Here is a 20,027-nt window from a genome sequence, read left to right on the forward strand (position 1 = left end):
ACACAAGCTTTATATTAGAAAAAAAAACTGTATAGTGGATTATACGTCACAATAAGTTTATTTATTGTAATTAAATAAAATTCAGCTTTCATAAGATGGAGTTAGGTTGTAAGACTTTTTAAAAGTATATACAATGTTTGCAATGACCTTTCAGCGGTGTTAACAAAAAAGGAAGTGTTTTTAGTAAGATAATTCATATACTTTTGTCTTTATTTTTAGTTTATCCTATACTAGTTCACGTCTTACTTTTGTGAAATTGTTTGTCCACGAATTCCTCTCTCAGTTTTGGAACTATCAGTACCAAATGTAGAGGCAAACTCGAGGGGTGTCCTCACCTATATGGCGTAGCCTCGTACTAAAGAGGGCAAAAACGCGCCCGGGAAATCAACAAGGCATGATGAAAGCCTGTAAGTAAGTTTCAGGGTCGCCGAACCCGAATATGACATCAGATTTTGTGTTCTAGCCCAACCCCTCTTCCTTGGGATTCCGAAGTGTGTGTGTTTCAAACTGCGCTCGTACCAACACTAATAAGATAGAGATATCATACATTCTCTGGTACTAGGAGTGGGTGTGCTTTTTTTTTTTTTTTTCGGAAATGGACCCTATTAAGTAGTAGTTATAGAAGTCGATTGGATTAACGAAGGAGCTCGATGAGTACACGTAGGTCTTTGTACATTATCAGGGTGAGGGGTCTTTTAATCCTGCAGTGGAGCACTGGCATTTCATGATGGTATATTTTATAATATGGAAGAAGTAAAAAAAATATCTTAAAGAAGAAAATAGTGTTGGAAAGATGGAATAATTATGTATTTGTGTTTAACCAGATAATAAACGAGATAAATGATACGTAGAATTTTGTTATTTTTAAATTCTTTACATTAAAAACATTAATCATTTGCACTAAAATATTGAGAATAAAGTTTAAAAGTTACTGAAATTCCAGTAAAAGTTGTAAAATCCGTGTTTTATAACACTTAAAACTTAATTTAACGTATCAGTGCAAATTATTTTGTTAAATTTCGATTCGCCCACTCACCTCGTTTCAAGTTATGAACTAGAATAAATCTAAGTTTTTGCTTGAAGCTAACAACGTAATCCTCTTCACCTTGGAAGATTCTTGCGATTATAACTTAGTTCTATCCAATGCGCAAAAGACGCAATATTTTCTAAAGATTGTTCATTATAAAGTAATTAGAAAGAACTTCGAATGACGTCGACTATCTTGAAGATACAAAACTCATTAAATTTAAATGTTCTTATTTTTATTTTAGTCATTCAGAGTTCTCTATTTTTAGTAGATGTCGCCTACGTGCAACTTGAAAGACTTCAAATCTACATAACATATTCTAACAAAAATATGTGGTTTATACGAAATTCTGTATAAAGTAGGAGTAGTTAAATTTCCGTTTCCACTTTGAAACAAATCACCTCAAATAAATATATTTATAGTCAAAAGGGAGGCTTCTTTTGAAGGTAATGTAAAAATGAAATGGTATAATGACTCGTGTTCAATGTATATGCTAACGCGTACAGAACTGATATATTAGCTCGGGTTTTTTTTTTATTGTTGCTATAGCAACCAGGACTGCAAATTGTCTGAGGCTTCAAAGCAATTTAACGTCTCAAGTCAGTCTCGTTATTAATAAAATTTCCCAGAAAGTATTGATTTTATGTTTATTTTTACAGTCGCATAAATTGTGAATTCTACGAATGTTATTGCATTTTTAACTTTGTCTTTCTCTACGATGAACAAAATACAAGTGTATAAAAATTTAGAGGCGGATGAACTGGTAATAAAAAAAACCGTAAAATCTACATTTCGGCAAGATACGTAATCATCAGTTAGCCTGTTACGTAGCTTTGCGCTAAAAAACAAATATTGTCTTAGTTGAAATAACTCTGAGAAAGTATGAAAATCATTGATGCTAGTCCTGCAAGGTGATTAAATTTAAAATGTATGAATACGTGTAAATGTAATGTTAAAAAGAGAAATGAAAGAGAATTTGAAATGAAACTGATATCCAAACATCACACTGCTTATGCTATTATTGTTTGCTCTTAGTGTATAAAACTACAAAATGGATTACGCATGCTTTCTCCCAGCGGCAATCGAGCCATAGACTTGAACATTTGAAGCCTGTAAATTTACCACTGCTTCATCAGAAGCCAACATAACCATTATTTTAGCCCATCATATGAAAGTGTAGCCAGCGCTACTGCTGACACTACCTTTGTACTCAACGTGATTACACTACGTAACAAAATTTTTAACTTTTTCTTGTTCCTGGGCAGAGAGTGTTACTTCTCAATTGCTTATGCCTAAAGTAAATGGAAAATACTTATTTTTTTCTTAAAACCTTGCTTTTGTGACCTGGGAACGTATAACGAAAACATGATGGGAGACTATATTTGGGGACTGATACCTGAAAATGATTTACATTAAGTCATAAATCTCGAAAAACTATTCACTTCTAAACATTTTTGTATAACTTTAGTATAAATACATGTAAATCTTGATTCATATACTGTTTTATTCAGACCTTATGTAAATGAAAATGTGCAGATTTGCCCGTTTTTAATTTCATTATCCAGGTCACAAAAACAAAATTTGTAGGGAATAATGGCCATTTTCTGCACTTTTACAACATAAGTAATTAAGAAATAACACATACTATCCACGAACAAAATTTGTGTTACATAGTGTTACTGATAAGATTCATTGTATTTAGACTGAGGCCAAGCGTGATCTAGTGGTTAACGTGTCTGAACAATGAATCAAATGGTTCTTGGATTAACATATTGATACTTTCAGTTCGTAGGTGTGTTATAAGAATGACGGACAAATCCCACTATTCGGTCAGACAAGACTAATCTAAAAGTTGGCGCTTGGTGCTGCTGATTCAATGTTTTTTCTCAGTTTACAATTGAAACGGATATGTGCAGATAACTTTAATGCGTGCGATTTGTATATATAAATAGTAATATTTGTGTGTATGCCTTGTCATGTGTAAGTTAAACCGAAAAACCAATGGCCTAGACATTATCTTTGTGTGTATGTGCTATACAAAGAATTAAATATAGTATATAAAGGATTAAGGGTAGGTAAATAAATAAATAAATATATACATATATTTAAAGAAGTTAATTTCGAACAAAATACATTGCTTGTAATTCATAACATTGTTAACGTCATCATAATTGACCGTAAGATATTTCATAAGCTTATATTAACAAATCAAACTAAAATATTTATGTATTCTTGGGCATGCATCGTACATCCAGTATCTATGCAACTGACCAGACGATAATCACATCTACGCTTTCACCTTACGTGTCTTGGCTCATCTGTCAGCTTTGTTAAAAGTAAAGTTTGTGGTAAATTTTACGCAGTATTTAATCATAATAAAACATTAAGTACTGATTGTTCGAGATAAATTTGATCGCTTTGAATTATTAAATAAACTTTATTTCCATTTAAGGGTTGTTTATATAAAAGGCGTTGAAAAAGGTTTTACTTCTCTGATCACTTTCTCAATGTACGATTATTATGAGTGCAGTTAACTTAAATTCTTTGGAATTTTAATTTTTTTATCAACTTCTGACTAAAAAGGTTATTCTGTTTCAATATCCACGTATTTGGCATCTCATGTCATGCCTAGTAAGAGCTTAAATAAACTGTATATTATTAATTATTAATTTATATGGGAAGCAGTTTCTGTCTTCATGTCACGCTCCTTTGTTGGTAACCTGTAATTCACATTGTTGCTTAGCAACAAAACTACCAAGTGATATTGTTTTTAGGCTTTCTATGGTGTTTATGTCGCGCTTATGTTATGTTGAATGCTTAATATACATGTTGTTTCGTTAGAAAAGTTTGTTTTATTCTTTCGTAAATTTGATGATATAACAAGTTAGTTTAATTCAGAAATTATTTAGAGTTAGAACTGGTATCTTTTTCATGACAAGTCGTTTTTCCTTGAGCTAGACTAAGTTATTGCACACTACTTCTTTCAGGCTTAGTTACAAAATAAATAGTACTTTAGGCTCTGTATCGTACCGTGATAAGTTAAATAACATTTAATTTATATTCTTAGTTGTTTAATGAACATAGAAGTTTTCTGACATTGAACTCTAAACAAAAACAGAAGTTACCAAGGACTTTAATGAAGTAGCGTTTCAGCTAAATCTTACGTTACATTTATGTATTAGGCCTTGTGCTTAAATTAGACTACAAATAAAGCTACTAACATTGACGTTACGGTCGGGTAGTATTTAGTAACATGTTTATAATTGTGAACGCATAATATGTAAATTACGCAGTTAAATAAATTAATATTTCTTTAATATGTACATACTTTGTTATGTGAAAAATTACAACATGAATTAGAAAAATAATAATATTTAAAACATTAAAAAATATTGCATAATGTAACAATAACTAACATGCTGAAAAATTTCAACTTTTCTGAGAAAGCTTTTTTAACATTAGGAATAACATATATATTTTTGGTTTTGTGTGTAAATATATACTATGAAACAAAAATATGATTTTTATTGTGAAGAAAATTATTATTAATTAATTTATAACAATCTTTACAGGCATCATTTTTAAACACCCGTCATTTTCGACGAGCTATACAGTAGTATTATACATACTTTTCATTTTCGCGTTTTAATTATAATATTTTGGTACGCCTATTCTGCAGCCTTTGTCACATCATTATCGTACTACTTTGCTATAATAATCTGGCATTCATGATTATCAGTCTTTTATGGTAATTTAAGATTACGTTTTGAATAATGTATATAGATATACACGTATTCTAGGCCTACTGAAAATATGTACATCTTGTAACACTGTGACATTCAGTATTCATAACTCGAAAATTTTATATTTTCAACTTATCAAATAAAATAGTATCTACAGAAAAACTGCAATTACAAGTAAAAGCTCGCAGTTTATCGAAAATTAAGCTTTGATCATCTGCAAGATAGTGCATGTAACGTCAACTTCAATCAATTAATTTTTTTTTTAAGGATGCAAATAGACCAGTACACAGTTTGCGTCATATATTGTGTCGTGATCATCGTAAAAACAGGGCTGAAAATTTTGACGAGTAAAGAAAGCGGATCTTTTCATTAATTCTAACCCTAACTACAGTCATTACATGTGTCATCAGGAGGTTAAACAGAGAGATACACGCGCACTTAACTTATCAGACCTAATTTTTCTCAAAGGTAAGATTTAATTAATAGTTTACTTCTATATTTTAGAAATAGGTTAGATAAGTACAGCCCTGTGGGCGATAATAGAAGTCTTTTAGGCTAATATTATAGTTAACAATCAGTTTTGTACTTTAGTTTACATCGGACTGTATAAGAATAAATGTTTTATATAAGTTAAATATAACTTCAAGCTGTCTCTTCTTGTTATATGTTTATGTTTCAGAATGTATTTACAATACCTAAAACTTAAAAACACAAGCGTAGGAAGAGGTTACTCCTTATGTATATGAGGGTGTGTAGATTTGGTGAATGTGGATTTTCAGAAAGCATTTCACAAGGTGCTACATAAAATGCTTGTGCAAAATATTATCTCTATAAATGTTGAAAATAAATTAGCTAATTGGATAGAAGAGTGGTTGGATAACAGAAGCAGAGAGTGGTTATAAATTGACTTCAGTCATATTGGATTAATGTCACAAGTGCGTACCTCAGAGCTCAGTCTCAGGACCTTAGCTCTTCTTGATTTATCCAAATGGCATAGATGAAGAATCTTCTTGGAAGGGTCAATAAATTACGTAAATTTGCTGGTGACATTAAGATCTTGGGCTGTGTTATCTACGAAGAGGGTATTACTATCTTACTAAAAGATTTAGATCATATAATGGGTTGGGTGAATAAATGGCAGATGGATGTTGGTTATAATCAATGCAAGATAATACATATGTGTTATCATGATTTGAATTATAACTTGTATGGAAATAACCTTAACAACGTATTAACCATAATACTGTTAAATGCTTTCTGAAAATCAGATACAATAAATGAACACCGTTACCTTTATCTACGTACGCAGTAACTTTTTCAAAGAAAGTCAGAAAATTTGTGAGACAAGATTTTCTCTTAGTGAAACCCTGTTGACTATCCAATTAATTTCTAATGTTTGTTAAGTGACTTTTCCAAACATTTTTTATCAAACTTTTCAAAACGTTTCCCACAATTGATGTAAGACTAATAGGCCTATAATTACGAGGCAATAGTATAATATGCTGGTAATTACTAGTTTCAGTACTATATTACCATAATGATTCTATAAACTTAACTTAAAATTACAAAATATCTCCAATAACTTAACATACCAAAAGTGATTCAAAGCATACAGATGGGTGTTTAAGAACTTTCACCATATCTTATCAAAAGCCACATGCTGGTTTGTTTACTTGTCAAAATAAACGCGATTAATATGGCCGCGAACCGGAGGTATTAATCCCCCTATACTAAACAAGGTTAATGCACGAAACCTTTGCTTTAAAAAAAATACAAGTTTGAAAGGCGAGTATTTTTTCTCTTCAATATAAGTTTTATCAGTAAAACAACAGTTATGTATGTAATATATGTAAATATTGTAGTAATTTCATATTTCTAATGTAACTTTAAAAAAATCGATATTCTGTGGTTAAAGTATGTTGTAATTTTAGAGTGTTAGAGAACTGTTACCGTGATTTGCATGTCTGTATCGAATAAATGAAGTTGTTTCATCACGAAAAACTCCAAGTTTGGATGTTTAAGTTTCATATAAAAGCCATCCGAGAATTTCTATTGCGAAATTTGTTTATCTTATTTCTCTGAAATTACTAATACTCCGTGAAAGTAAATATGCGTTTTCACATACTGGTTTAAACAGGATCACACGCTCTTCTCAAAGTTGTTCACGACTCTTCTAGAGGCATCCTCTTGCTGGTAGGTGAAAGTTTGAGGTCACACGAAACGAAACACTGTTCTATGCTAGGGACACGTGCAAATAACTATGTTAAAAGATGAGAACGAAACGAGAAGGTAATTTATTACAAAAATAATTGAAGTGAGAAGGCACGTGCTCCTTGTGTTTCCCTCATGAAGTCTAGGGACACCAGTAAAGGAAGCACAAGAGAAAAAGTGCTTTTTGTCTATTTTTATTTGTTTTCTTAGTAATTACAAAGTATAACTGGTATTTATTTTAACATTGATTTATTATTTACTTTCACATAGAATATTTTTCTCCGTATTTTAGCAATTGGTAATTGATAGTTGAATGTCGGTTACTTTTGAAAGAGTTAACGATAGTTTAGAGTTCCTTACAACCTTGTTAAATTATGTTTCGTTCCAGCTAAATACTTTATTTAAAAATCTACACGGTCTTGAAAGCCATTTTTGAAAACTACTGAACTAATTTAATTTAGCCAATTAAACATATAACGATGTTAAATCTTTCACTGCAACATGCTCGTGGTAACTGTTTCCCTGTTTCGTTGGTCTGCTGATATAGAATGGCTTTGATCATATTACATGTTTATAGATAAACTATATATTACGTAATGAAATTAGACCATTTTTTATATGTTGAACTGAAACATCCTATATATATATATATGCGTGTGTGTATGTATATTACAGATGGCGCACGCTGTTAGTTTAAAATTATTTTTCTTAATTCACTTATTAACAGTTGAACCTTCCTGTGTTATATGAAATAACTCAATCGTTGCTTGTAAGTGATTATATTTTTTGTTCAAATTCTCATCTTATTAATGGGTTATTGTAATATACAAGTTATAATATATTACATTGTGCGACCAAGTTTTATCATATATGTCTCTAAAGTGCTCTGGCGATAACTGCATTCCGAGACTTTGGTGCGACCAGAGGTCACAATATTCAGATAAAGAAAAGATCTGTTAGTCGTACGTCATGTGCACGATTTGAGCATCAGTTTGTTGCCAACAGGATATAAATTACGAACAAAAATCAACTGCTGATAAAAGAAGACTACCTAAAATAGTACAACTAATTTAATATACTCTTGTTACGACTTTAACTGAAAAACATCAGAATGGATGGTTTGCTAACGATATTTTCGGCTATTTCTGCCTATATTTTTACATGTTCACTAATTCATTTTTCAAAACAATTTTTTCCATTTTTAGCGCTAATGTAGAAACGTTTTAATAAAAGGATCAACATCGATCCGTACCTGTATGTTTGTGTGTTTGAAAATTAAAGTTTTTATCTCACGATTGGGATACTTTGTAGTTAATTTTATCTGAATGTTCATACACATACACGATTATTTTGTGTTTAAAGTTTAGAAAGAATGATGCAGTTGAAATAATAAATAAAAACAAACAACAAATTCAACGTAGATAATGTTTGTTTTTGTACCTTTTTTAGATTTCTATTTTTGTGATATGGTTTTCTACTGACAATGGATGTCGAATGAAAATCGTAAAACACTATTCATAGCAGCAAATACTTAATAAAAATCAAACTGGTCAACATATTATATACTCTCTGTTCGTATTGTAAATCTGAAGGTTCAAAGTTCGTGACCCGCTATCAATAAACCTCGCACTTCACTTTGGGTTATGAGTATGCTTCAGGAGAGAAGGTGAAATCCCACTATTAGATTAAATGCAAGTAGCCCAAGAGTTGGCAATTGGTAAACTAAATCTGTAATTTTAGACCTGTTATAAATCACATGATTCCGGAAAACCCAAGTACTCGCTACAGCCCAAAATGCCACCATGTCTGTTATGTTAATACTAATACTTAGGATCGTATTTCCACTCCAATTATTTCCCAATAAAAGTTTATTCGGCAAAAGAAAACAACAACAACAACAAATTAGTAAGAATCCATATAAAATATCAGGACAAACAGTCACGAATACCTGGTATTAACAAATTTAGCTATTTTCTACCTTCTATAGCTCGGACTGTGGTAGACCAAACTATCATATATTTTTACTGGTTGGGCTCTACTGGACTCTTACTTTACAAATTTAAAGGCAATCCATTAAGAAATACCTGAGATTTGATTGTGTTTTTTCCTGTATTTTTCTTCGCACTGAAAGTACGAGAAACTTAGTTGATAAAAAATATAGTTAAGTTTTATAAGTTTTTTCTTTAAAATTTGGTATATTGACAGATCTTTATAACTTACAATTAGGATTCTCATTTGGTGTAAATCTAAGCGACATTCACAATGTTATTCAATAAAAACCACTCGAATGTGATGTCATGTGAACTATCAGTCTAACATTTTAGCTGCATCTTCACCTACTTGTAAAAGTAATTTTTATCATTCGAATTAAAGATGGCTGATTCAGAGCAGCAAAACTACAAGGTGAACGGAAGCGAAGATAGATAATTAGGATAAGCAAACTAGGTTATTAGTTTCTAGCTCAATTTTCCAAAATAATCAAACTGGTGGACGGTTATTATTGATTATTCATTGTCAACGTTTCAGAACAAATTTACTGAATGTTATGAAATTATCCTAAATTAAGTGTTTAGCATCACATGACATTAATTTAAGCAATTAACATAAATAATGATACTTGATACAACTGTACCAATTACATGGGGTGATGACAAGAAACTGTTAATCTAAGTTTCATAACATTAGTACATAAAGGAAGTTTTTAATACTGTTTTATTAACTACCACCATATATTTCAAAGAATCTGACTAGTTCTGTAAAGTAAAGGTCTGTTCAGAATGATAGGTTTGTGATCCTAAAATTAATGTTAGTTACTACTGAGGGTCACTTTCTTAATTGCAGTAGATTGTTGGTGTATACTGACAGAAAGTTGTGATATCTAATGAAAAACACCTTAGGTGTGAAAATAAAGTGTGGTAAAAAAAGGGTTGAATGTTCAATTTAATGGAATGAAATGAACATTGGAGGCCAAACTGGCGGCATGCACTTGTAGCATTCATATTAATTTTACAGCAAATATTCATTCATTAGTTAGCAAGACCATGCATTTGTTTTACTCACTATCACGCCAGGTCAATTGGCCAGCTGGGCTAAAGTTCTGACAGAAAGTTCACGAAAATAATTGTGGATGTCATACTTACGGAAGAAATATATTGGGCAGTTTTCTGTCTTACTTAGATACGCAATATCAGAGCTGTTTTTTATGTATTTCTTACTCAAAGACAATATTAGGACAATTTTCTGTCTTACTTAGATACGCAATATCAGAGCAGTTTTTTATGTATTTTTAGGCCCGGCATGGCCAAGCGCGTTAAGACGTGCGACTCGTAATCTGAGGGTCGCGGGTTCGCATCCCCGTCGCGCCAAACATGCTCGCCCTCCCAGCCGTGGGGGCGTTATAATGTGACGGTCAATCCCACTATGCGTTGGTAAAAGAGTAGCCCAACAGTTGGCGGTGGGTGGTGATGACTAGCTGCCTTCCCTCTAGTCTTATACTGCTAAATTAGGGACGGCTAGCACAGATAGCCCTCGAGTAGCTTTGTGCGAAATTCCAAAACAAACAATGTATTTTTTACTCAAAGATAATATTAGAGCAGTTTTTATGTCTCACTTGGAGACAGAATACTAGGGCAGTTTTTTATGTCTTGCTTAGATACAGAATATTAGTTCAGTTTTTTACTTAAACACAGAATATTAGGTCAGTTTTTTTCCTACCCAGAGACAGAATATTCGGTCATTTTATGTCTTACTTAGACAGAATATTAGGTCAGTTTTTAACTTAAAGACAATATTAGGACAGTTTTTTATACATTACTTAGAGACAGATTATTAGGTAATTTTTATAAGGAAAATTGTTATTTATGGCATATAATGAGGTATTAGAACACACTTTTTATGTGTGTGTATCTATGGAAGGGGTCACTGGTGTGATATATTATCAACATCATACAAATCTCATGTTACAAGTTTTATATTTTTGTGGCTAATGTGTGTTTGTCTTTAATACTATAGAAAAACATTTTTTTATTCAGAATTATGCCAGATGTTTTGTTTTTTTAAGTAGGATATTTTGTGGTTTTGTTCAGTATTCTGTGGGATATTTTTCGGTTTCGTATGATATTTTGTTGTGTTTTTACAGCGTAGAATACAGACTTTATGGTTTTCATCATAAGATTTATTTTTTGCGCTGAACATATATACTTACATATTATTAAAGAAAAACATAATTACTGATATGTATTAGTTTAAACCAATATTATTTTTAGGAGCGATGTATGTGGTTTTTACCAGATTTAATATATCGGTGTACACAGTTGCGTTCCTCAAAGTTAAAGCGCCTCTATATGTACTTACTAATAGGTATAATGTGTTCATATCAGTAATCATTCTTTTAAAACAGATTTTTATTACATATTCAGATTTTACTTTGTATAAATACGACGTAGTTATTTGAAAGAATGTTTTAGGTTATTTTCAGTTGATGCCTTTCTCTGAGTGCAAGAACGTCGAAGTTATTTAAAGTGTTCATTAGTTATTACTTCTCGTTTGTATAACTATATTCCAGTTTCGCCATACTTACGTCATTTTGGAGAAACTCGCCTAAATATGTGTTATGTCTATCATCTTAGGAAAAACAAAAACTTGCAATGACACTGTTGGGACGAAACTTTTCCAGTCCGAAAATAACATCGGTGTTTTTTCACGGATACAAATATAGACTTGAAATATGAGGAAAGCATGGAATGACTTGAACATCAAATTTCCTAAACTTGAAATAGTCAAAACCTGACACAGTTTAATTTTTTTTCCCTTTACAAAGTATGCATCAAAAGTACGATACATATGTCTGTTCTAGAGCCTGGATTTTAAAGTTAAATCCGTACACTTGACTTGCACCTGGTGATTATATCTGATTATCTATCTTTTTATAATTTTTCAAAGTTTTAATGCTAACTGGAGGACAGAAACCAATTGCAATGAAGAAGACAAACACACTTCAAATAAATGGTGTATTTGTTTGTTCGTTTATTATACCCGGCCTTTAGTCTTACGTGTTTTTCAAGGATGTCACAGGTTATAATCTGTTGCTTGCAAGCTTATAGCTATTATCATATTAAAGCAAACCTATTAATGCCCCGAACCTGATTTATGGGGTGAAGGTATCAATAAGTCACTATTTTAAAATGTTAAGTTCTATTCCTGATTAGTCAAACGTAAGAGAAAACTAAGGAAGAACGAGTGAATTCTGTATTAACTTATTTGTTTTTGTTTTTTTATGCACAAAGCTACATAAAGGGCTATCTTGTGTTCTGCATACCACGGGTATTGAAACCAAGTCTCTAGCAATATAAGTCATCAGACATATCACTAAGCCAAGGGGGGGCAATGTATTGGGAAAAACCAAGAAGAGGATGTTCAACCAGCAAATAGACGTTTGTCTTCCGGGTTGGCACGTGGTGCATAAAACGGTAGAGTAAGCAGTGGGCTAAAATCACAGGAGAAACCCCGGTTAATTTTTTCTACTCGATATAAGTATATTCTTTCTGTACACATCCTGGTCGTACAGTATCTTTTGTCCATGATGTATCCGTCCGTTCAGAGCTTGAGTAATCCGGGAAATTTGGCGATACGGATGTTTGTATTCACAAATATTCATTTGTTTTTATCATCTGTATGTGTTATTTTACCGATTCAAGCTTTCTTATCATCCTCATAAGACTGAACTGTCGAATGTTAGAAATATCAATACTTAACTAAAACTTATCTCTCACAACTGTTAATATGTAAACACGTTTTGAGCTGTGTACTTTTATTGTAAATGACAAGCAGCTGGTATGTCAGGTGGAAATTGGAGAGCGTGGTTAGCTCGTGGTGTCCTCACATAACAATAGATAAAGTTTAAAAGAGGTTACTTTTAGATTCATGCTTCCTGTTAAGAGTGCTTAGAATATTCAGAAGTGGATTATTTGTTTGTTTGTTTGTTTGTTTTTTGAATTTCGCACAAAGCAACTCGAGGGCTATCTCTGCTAGCCGTCCCTAATTTACCAGTGTAAGACTAGAGGGAAGGCAGCTAGTCATCACCACCCACCGCCAACTCTTGGGCTACTCTTTTACCAACGAATTGTGGGATTGACCGTTACATTATTACTCCCCCGCGACTGAAGGAGTGAGCATGTTTGTAGCGACCGGGATCCGAACCCGCGACCTTCAGATTAACCCACAATTCACATCCTTTATAATCTGAGCTGGGCGTGGCGAACTGTTAGAGTAGCCACTCTAGAAGAGTTGGTTTTCCGATATGTACAATTTATAGCGTTAGTTAAAGAAACCCTTTAACAACTTTACCAATCAGACTATACCAATTAAACAATTTAAGTGACGTCAACATCTTTTAAAAGCTGATCTGTGTCGTTATTCAAGAAATAACATTTTGTTAAGATTAGAAAATAACGCAAACGATGTTTATATAATCTGAATATGAAATCTTTGTTAAATTTATTCACTCATTTATAAGCTCCTTTAGCTTGAACTTTATTCCGTTTTCTAAACAGTTAAAATTTGTCGAACATTTGTTTCGATAAAAAGAATAAAAGACAAAGACGATCATGATAAACTGAACTATTTAAAATGTTGTTGTTTCCTGAGGATTTAAACCGGATGATAAACTGCACTATTTAAAATGTTGTTGTTTCCTGAGGATTTAAACTGGATGATAAACTGAACTATTTAAAATGTTGCTGATTCCTAAGGATTTAAACCGGATGATGAACTGAACTATTTAAAATGTTGTTGTTTCCTGAGGATTTAAACCGGATGATAAACTGAACTATTTAAAATGTTATTGCTTCCTGAGGATTTAAAGCGGGTGATAAACTGAACTATTTAAACTGTTGCTGCTTCCTGAGAATTTAAACCGGATAATGAACTGAACTATTTAAAATGTTGCTGCTTCCTGAAGATTTAATGTGGATGATAAATTGAACTATTTAAAATGTTGCTGATTCCTAAGGATTCAAACCGGATGATGAACTGAACTATTTAAAATGTTGTTGTTTCCTGAGGATTTAAACCGGATGATAAACTGAACTATTTAAAATGTTGCTGCTTCCTGAGGATTTAAACCGGATAATAAACTGAACTATTTAAAATGTTGCTTTATGAGGATTTAAATCGGATGAAGAACTGAACTATTTAAAATGTTGCTTTATGAGGATTTAAATCGGATGAAGAACTGAACTATATAAAATGTTCCTTTATGAGGATTTAAACCGGATGATAAACTGAATTATTTAAAATGTTGTTGCTTCCTGAGGATTTAAACCGGATGATGAACTGAACTTTTTAAAATGTTGTTGTTTCCTGAGATTTTAAACCGGATGATAAACTGAACTGTTTAAAATGTTGCTTTATAAGGATTTAAACCAGATGATGAACTGAACTATTTAAAATGTTGTTGCTTCCTGAGGATTTAAACCGGATGATGAACTGAACTATTAAAATGTTGTTGCTTCCTGAGGATTTAAACCGGATGATGAACTGAACTATTTAAAATGTTGTTGTTTCCTGAGGATTTAAACCGGATGATGAACTGAACTACTAAAAATGTTGCTGTTTTTTGAGGATTTAAACCAGATGATGAACTGAACTATTTAAAATGTTGTTGCTTTCTGAGATTTTAAACCGAATGATGAACTGAACTATTAAAATGTTGTTGCTTCCTGAGTATTAAAATCGGATGATGAACTGAACTATTAAAATGTTGTTGCTTCCTGAGGATTTAAACCGGATGATGAACTGAACTATTTAAAATGTTGTTGTTTCCTGAGGATTTAAACCGGATGATGAACTGAACTACTAAAAATGTTGCTGTTTTTTGAGGATTTAAACCGGATGATGAACTGAACTACTAAAAATGTTGCTGTTTTTTGAGGATTTAAACCAGATGATAAACTGAATGATTTAAAATGTTGTTGCTTTCTGAGGATTTAAACCGGATGATGAACTGAACTATTTAAAATGTTGTTGCTTTTTGAGGATTCAAACCGGATGATGTACTGAACTATTTAAAATGTTGCTGCTTCCTGAGTATTTAAACCGGATGATGAACTGAACTATTAAAATGTTGTTGCTTCCTAAGGATTTAAACTGGATGATGAACTGAACTATTTAAAATGTTGCTGCTTTCTGAGGATTTAAACCGGATGATAAATTGAACTATTTAAAATGTTGTTGTTTCCTGAGGATTTAAACCGGATGATAAACTGAACTATTTAAAATGTTATTGCTTCCTGAGGATTTAAAGCGGGTGATAAACTGAACTATTTAAACTGTTGCTGCTTCCTGAGAATTTAAACCGGATAATGAACTGAACTATTTAAAATGTTGCTGCTTCCTGAAGATTTAATGTGGATGATAAATTGAACTATTTAAAATGTTGCTGATTCCTAAGGATTCAAACCGGATGATGAACTGAACTATTTAAAATGTTGTTGTTTCCTGAGGATTTAAACCGGATGATAAACTGAACTATTTAAAATGTTGCTGCTTCCTGAGGATTTAAACCGGATAATAAACTGAACTATTTAAAATGTTGCTTTATGAGGATTTAAATCGGATGAAGAACTGAACTATTTAAAATGTTGCTTTATGAGGATTTAAATCGGATGAAGAACTGAACTATATAAAATGTTCCTTTATGAGGATTTAAACCGGATGATAAACTGAATTATTTAAAATGTTGTTGCTTCCTGAGGATTTAAACCGGATGATGAACTGAACTTTTTAAAATGTTGTTGTTTCCTGAGATTTTAAACCGGATGATAAACTGAACTGTTTAAAATGTTGCTTTATAAGGATTTAAACCAGATGATGAACTGAACTATTTAAAATGTTGTTGCTTCCTGAGGATTTAAACCGGATGATGAACTGAACTATTAAAATGTTGTTGCTTCCTGAGGATTTAAACCGGATGATGAACTGAACTATTTAAAATGTTGTTGTTTCCTGAGGATTTAAACCGGATGATGAACTGAACTACTAAAAATGTTGCTGTTTTTTGAGGATTTAAACCAGATGATGAACTGAACTATTTAAAATGTTGTTGCTTTCTGAGATTTTAAACCGAATGATGAACTGAACTATTAAAATGTTGTTGCTTCCTGAGGATTAAAATCGGATGATGAACTGAACTATTAAAATGTTGTTGCTTCCTGAGGATTTAAACCGGATGATGAACTGAACTATTTAAAATGTTGTTGTTTCCTGAGGATTTAAACCGGATGATGAACTGAACTACTAAAAATGTTGCTGTTTTTTGAGGATTTAAACCGGATGATGAACTGAACTTTTTAAAATGTTGTTGTTTCCTGAGATTTTAAACCGGATGATAAACTGAATGATTTAAAATGTTGTTGCTTTCTGAGGATTTAAACCGGATGATGAACTGAACTATTTAAAATGTTGTTGTTTTCTGAGGATTTAAACCGGATGATGTACTGAACTATTTAAAATGTTGCTGCTTCCTGAGTATTTAAACCGGATGATGAACTGAACTATTAAAATGTTGTTGCTTCCTAAGGATTTAAACTGGATGATGAACTGAACTATTTAAAATGTTGCTGCTTTCTGAGGATTTAAACCGGATGATAAATTGAACTATTTAAAATGTTGCTGCTTTCTGAGGATTTAACCGGATGATAAACTGAACTTTTTAAAATGTTGTTTCTTTCTGAGGATGTAAACTGGATGATGAACTGAACTATTAAAATTTTCCAGCTTCCTGAGGATTTAAACCGGATCATGAACTGAACTATTTAAAATATTGTTGTTTCCTGAGGATTTAAACAAGATGATGAACTGAACTATTAAAATGTTGTTTCTTCATGAGGATTTAAACTGGATGATGAACTGAACGTTTTAAAATGTTGTTGTTTCCTGAGAATTTAAACCGGATGATGAACTCAACTATTTAAAATGTTGCTGCTACCTAAGGATTTAAACCGCATGATGAACTGAACTATTTAAAATGTTGTTGTTTCCTGAGGATTTAAACCGGATGATAAATTGAACTATTTAAAATGTTGTTGTTTCCTGATTATTTAAACCGGATGATGAACTGAACTTTTTAAAATGTTGTTGTTTTTTGATGATTTAAACCGGATGATAAATTGAACTATTTAAAATGTTGCTGCTTTTTGAGGATTTAACCGGATGATGAACTGAACTATTTAAAATGTTGTTTTTTCCTGAGGATTTAAACCGGATGATAAACTGAACTATTTAAAATGTTGCTGCTTCCTGAGGATTTAAACCGGATGATGAACTGAACTATTTAAAATGTTGTTGTTTCCTGAGAATTTAAACCGGATGATAAACTGAACTTTTTAAAATGTTGTTTCTTTCTGAGGATTTAAACTGGATGATAAACTGAACTATTTAAAATGTTGCTGATTCCTAAGGATTTAAACCGGATGATGAACTGAACTACTAAAATTGTTGCTGTTTTTTGAGGATTTAAACCGGATGATGAACTGAACTACTAAAAATGTTGCTGTTTTTTGAGGATTTAAACCAGATGATAAACTGAACGATTTAAAATGTTGCTGCTTCCTGAGGATTTAAACCGGATGATGAACTGAACTATTTAAAATGTTGTTGCTTTCTGAGGATTGAAACCGGATGATAAACTGAACTATTAAAATGTTGTTGCTTCCTAAGGATTTAAACTGGATGATGAACTGAACTATTTAAAATGTTGCTGCTTTCTGAGGATTTAAACCGGATGATAAATTGAACTATTTAAAATGTTGCTGCTTTCTGAAGATTTAACCGGATGATGAACTGAACTATTTAAAATGTAGTTTTTTCCTGAGGACTTAAACCAGATGATAAATTGAACTATTTAAAATGTTGCTGCTTTCTGAGGATTTAACCGGATGATGAACTGAACTATTTAAAATGTTGTTTTTTCCTGAGGATTTAAACCGGATGATAAACTGAACTATTTAAAATGTTGCTGCTTCCTGAGGATTTAAACCGGATGATGAACTGAACTATTTAAAATGTTGTTGTTTCCTGATTATTTAAACCGGATGATGAACTGAACTTTTTAAAATGTTGTTGTTTTTTGATGATTTAAACCGGATGATGTACTGAACTATTTAAAATGTTGCTGCTTCCTGAGTATTTAAACCGGATGATGAACTGAACTATTTAAAATGTTGTTGTTTCCTGGGGATTTAAACCGGATGATAAACTGAACTATTTAAAATGTTGTTGTTTCCTGAGGATTTAAACAGGATGATAAACTGATTTATTTAAAATGTTGTTTCCTGAGGATTTAAACCGGAGGATGAATTGAACTACTAAAAATGTTGCTGTTTTTTGAGGATTTAAACCGGATGATAAACTGAACTATTTAAAATGTTATTGCTTCCTGAAAATTTAAACCGGATGATGAACTGAACTGTTTAAAATGTTGTTGTTTCCTGAGGATTTAAACCGGATGATAAACTGAACTATTTAAAATGTTGTTGTTTCCTGAGGATTTAAACAGGATGAAAAACTGATTTATTTAAAATGTTGTTGTTTCCTGAGGATTTAAACCGGATGATGAACTGAACTACTAAAAATGTTGCTGTTTTTTGAGGATTTAAACCGGATGATAAACTGAACTATTTAAAATGTTATTGCTTCCTGAGGATTTAAAGGGGGTGATAAACTGAACTATTTAAACTGTTGCTGCTTCCTGAGGATTTAAACCGGATAATGAACTGAACTATTTAAAATGTTGTTGCTTCCTTAGAATTTAAACCGGATGATAAACTGAACTATTTAAAATGTTGCTGCTTCCTGAGGATTTAATGTGGATGATAAATTGAACTATTTAAAATGTTGCTGATTCCTAAGGATTTAAACCGGATGATGAACTGAACTATTTAAAATGTTGTTGTTTCCTGAGGATTTAAACCGGATGATAAACTGAACTATTTAAAATGTTGCTGCTTTTTTTGAGGATTTAAACCAGATGATGAACTGAACTATTTAAAATGTTGTTGTTTCCTGAGGATTTAAACCGGATGATGAACTGAACTACTAAAAATGTTGTTGCTTCCTGAGGATTAAAATCGGATGATGAACTGAACTATTAAAATGTTGTTGCTTCCTGAGGATTTAAACCGGATGATGAACTGAACTATTTAAAATGTTGTTGTTTCCTGAGGATTTAAACCGGATGATGAACTGAACTACTAAAAATGTTGCTGTTTTTTGAGGATTTAAACCGGATGATGAACTGAACTTTTTAAAATGTTGCTGTTTTTTGAGGATTTAAACCGGATGATAAACTGAATGATTTAAAATGTTGTTGCTTTCTGAGGATTTAAACCGGATGATGAACTGAACTATTTAAAATGTTGTTGTTTTCTGAGGATTCAAACCGGATGATGTACTGAACTATTTAAAATGTTGCTACTTCCTGAGTATTTAAACCGGATGATGAACTGAACTATTAAAATGTTGTTGCTTCCTAAGGATTTAAACTGGATGATGAACTGAACTATTTAAAATGTTGCTGCTTTCTGAGGATTTAAACCGGATGATAAATTGAACTATTTAAAATGTTGCTGCTTTCTGAGGATTTAACCGGATGATAAACTGAACTTTTTAAAATGTTGTTTCTTTCTGAGGATTTAAACTGGATGATGAACTGAACTATTAAAATTTTCCAGCTTCCTGAGGATTTAAACCGGATGATGAACTGAACTATTTAAAATATTGTTGTTTCCTGAGGATTTAAACAAGATGATGAACTGAACTATTAAAATGTTGTTTCTTCATGAGGATTTAAACTGGATGATGAACTGAACGTTTTAAAATGTTGTTGTTTCCTGAGAATTTAAACCGGATGATGAACTCAACTATTTAAAATGTTGCTGCTACCTAAGGATTTAAACCGGATGATGAACTGAACTATTTAAAATGTAAAATGTTGTTGTTTCCTGAGGATTTAAACCGGATGATAAATTGAACTATTTAAAATGTTGTTG

General features: G+C 31.9%; 1 protein-coding gene across 3 annotated transcripts in view; it reads left to right on the forward strand.

Moving 5' to 3' along the window:
* The window catches only part of LOC143230236 (uncharacterized), a 146,893-nt gene that overhangs the window by 17,798 nt on the left and 109,068 nt on the right, over window positions 1-20,027 (forward strand). For all 3 annotated transcript variants that reach the window (XM_076463412.1, XM_076463414.1, XM_076463413.1), the window contains exon 3: window positions 5,038-5,238. The gene's annotated coding sequence lies outside the window, so the exon portion shown is untranslated. The remainder of the gene's footprint in view (window positions 1-5,037; window positions 5,239-20,027) is intronic.

Source organism: Tachypleus tridentatus, chromosome 10 (genome assembly GCF_004210375.1).
Source record: "Tachypleus tridentatus isolate NWPU-2018 chromosome 10, ASM421037v1, whole genome shotgun sequence".
NCBI classification, from domain to species: domain Eukaryota; kingdom Metazoa; phylum Arthropoda; class Merostomata; order Xiphosura; family Limulidae; genus Tachypleus; species Tachypleus tridentatus.